This window comes from Fulmarus glacialis, unplaced genomic scaffold, assembly GCF_000690835.1.
Source record: "Fulmarus glacialis isolate BGI_N327 unplaced genomic scaffold, ASM69083v1 scaffold29584, whole genome shotgun sequence".
Taxonomy (NCBI): Eukaryota; Metazoa; Chordata; class Aves; order Procellariiformes; family Procellariidae; genus Fulmarus; species Fulmarus glacialis.
Genome location: NW_009210628.1, coordinates 2176 through 5053, shown reverse-complemented (window position 1 = coordinate 5053; position 2878 = coordinate 2176).

Here is a 2878-nt window from a genome sequence, read left to right as displayed (position 1 = left end):
GGCGGGTGAATGCAAAGCCTTGCAGTGCCTCTAGGCCAAATGGTCTGTAGGGTTTCGCTTCAGTTTTAGTGAAATGCTCCATTTCCAAGCAGCTAGGGAACTCCCCCAGGTGGACGGCGGTTCGGGCGATGCGGGATTCCTTAGGCAGTTCTCCTTTGCCCAGGCTCCTTCTGCCCAAGTCCCTTCCCTCTCCATCCCTTGGGTGTCCCTCGGCTCCAGCTAATTGCCTGCCGTCCCCAGGCGGGTATTTTCAAAAGCAAAGAGCCCCAGGCTGGCGTCCGTGCGGAGGAGGGAGGCTGGATCCCTCCTGCATGCTGCCATTTTGCAGCATCACGCACAACTATTCACCTATTTCCTTCTCCAAAGGCTCTTACTGGTGGCAAGAGGATGAAAGGTGGGAATACCTTTATTAGTAAAATACTTTGGAGAAAAATAGAGCCCAATAAAGAACAAACGTGGCTGTGTTTATACTCCTCCTATTCCTGAAAAGGCTTCATCACAGGTTTGCCTTTGCCTCTGCCACAGGCTCCAGCCTGGCAAAACATCTCTATGCCTTGGTCTTGAGAAGGAGGGTTGGCCGCCGCTGCAGACCTGTGCTCCGGTGTTCATGTGGGGGCTCGCTGAGATCGATAGCTACTTACCACTGTTCTCCTGCCCCCCCCCGCCACAGTCATCCGGGAATTCGAGTTACAAAGATGAGAGAGCCAAGCTCTTCTTAGCACGAGTAGGTGATGTTAGGGGCGACAGCCACCAGCTGTGGATGGGGAGGTTCAGACTGGACGGCGGGGAAAACGTTTTCATCTGGAGGGTGCTGCAGCACAGGAACCGTCACCTCAGCGGGAGTGAGGACTCCTTGCCTAGAGTTTCCAAGCCTCGGCTAGATGACGCCATGGCCAGCCTGACATCATGCCAGCCATGGTCCTGCTTTGAGTAGGCTGTTGGACAAGGTGGTGCAGAGAGGTCCCTTCCAGCCAACACTTATTTGGTAAATTAACAACGCACTGTACAGCAACTACCAGCCTAGCCAGGATCCTTTAGGGTGTTCAGACCATTGATATCCTTATATTATTGCATACCAGTTCTTCCTTGTCCATTGTAACACGCTGCTTAGGACACAGGCTCTCTTCAGGCCAGCACTGAGGTTAGACCTGCTTTGAGGAGGGCTCAGATAACCTCCTGAAAGGACCTACTGGAGTCCCTTTCCCACCTGAAATATTTTAGGCATCCCTCTTAGTCAGCCTTCAGGATGCTACAGTTATCCGTACCATAAGTAAAACCATCGTCATCCAAAAGCTCATTCATGCGTATTTAAACAATAAAGGCTGCATGTAACACTATTATTAACTTTCTAGCCATAAAGAAAGGTTATTACCTTAAAGAATTATTTGTAATAATCAATCATGAAACTTCTTCAGTTTTACTTTTCAGCAAAGTAAAGCTGCTTTTTTCTACTCTTCATGTCTCTGTGCGTGTCTCTGTCCCTCCCAACCTCAAACGTAAGACCAGCCGTCCCAGGAACTGTGAAATCCCACGTGTGTTTTTTTATCATAGTCCAGCAATTTCAGAAAAGAGATGAGGAGGTTCTTTCTCCGACTTTCTCATCGTCACATGGGCTCAAATGTCAATGGGAACCCGACTCTCGGGGCTCCTCCTCTTGCTCTGGCAATTGTCACGCATAACCTGCCCTTAGCAAGGCTCCCGGACTCGCTGGGTTCAAGCAAAGGTCAGTCAAGGTCACGTGAGGCCACCCTCAGTCCTCGTCCCCTTGTCCCCTTTCCTCCACTCCCTTCAGGTTAAGGAGGGGTGGAAGGTTTCCCCGCCGCGCGCCCTCAGGGTGGGTTTGCAGCCTTACAGCTGAGCTGCGAGCCAGGCCAGCCCTGGCTACCCCTTCCTGGCGGCGAGTCCCGGGGCGACCACAGCACTGTCAGCTGCGAGGAATGGCACCCTGGGGAAGGAGCAGCCACCCGAGCAGCGGACACAGGCAGCAGCACTCCCAGGAGCTCTGCAAATTCACATCCTCGCTCCTCTCACTTGAAAAAGGGCTTTGCTGGCAGCTCTCACGCGCCCCGCGCTTACTGCTCACCCCACGCGGTGCTCGGGTGCAAGAGCGGGACCCGGACAGGGGAGAGCAGAGCTGCTCTATGTCAGTGCAGGGAAGGAACCGTAGGCAACTTTCCGCATGGAAACCAGTCTTATGACGAGCGGCTGAGGGAACCGGGACTGTTTAGTCTGGAGAAGAGGAGGCTGAGGGGAGACCTCATCGCGCTCTACAGCTACCTGAAAGGAGGTTGTAGCGAGGTGGGGGTTGGTCTCTTCTGCCAAGTAACTAGCGATAGGACGAGAGGAAATGGCCTCAAGTTGCGCCAAGGGAGGTTTAGACTGGGCATTAGGAAAAATTTCTTTACTGAAAGAGTGGTCAGGCCTTGGAACAGGCTGCCCAGGGAAGTGGTGGAGTCACCATCCCTGGAAGTATTTAAAAGACGTGTAGATGAGGCGCTTAGGGACATGGTTTAGTGGGCATGGTGGTGTTGGGTTGACGGTTGGACTCGATGATCTTAGAGGTCTTTTCCAACCTTAATGATTCTATGATTCTATGATTCTAAGTAATATCCCAGCCTGTTCCTGAAATACCCTGAATCTATGCGCTCCATGCTGGCTGCCCCGAGTCCCCCAGGGATGCTGCCCCAGCACTCTGGGGGCAGTGCAGGGGACGAGGACAGAGAGGCAGGGAAAGCCACGGTGGGTTCCAGCAGCCGTTACCAGCAGCCGCTGGCCCCGCAAGGGATGCGGGAGAGGCGTGGGAGGGCGGCATGGTGTGCTGCTGGGAAACCCCCAGCTGTGTTTGCCAGCCAGAGCGGTTGCACGAGCTGCCTCCTCT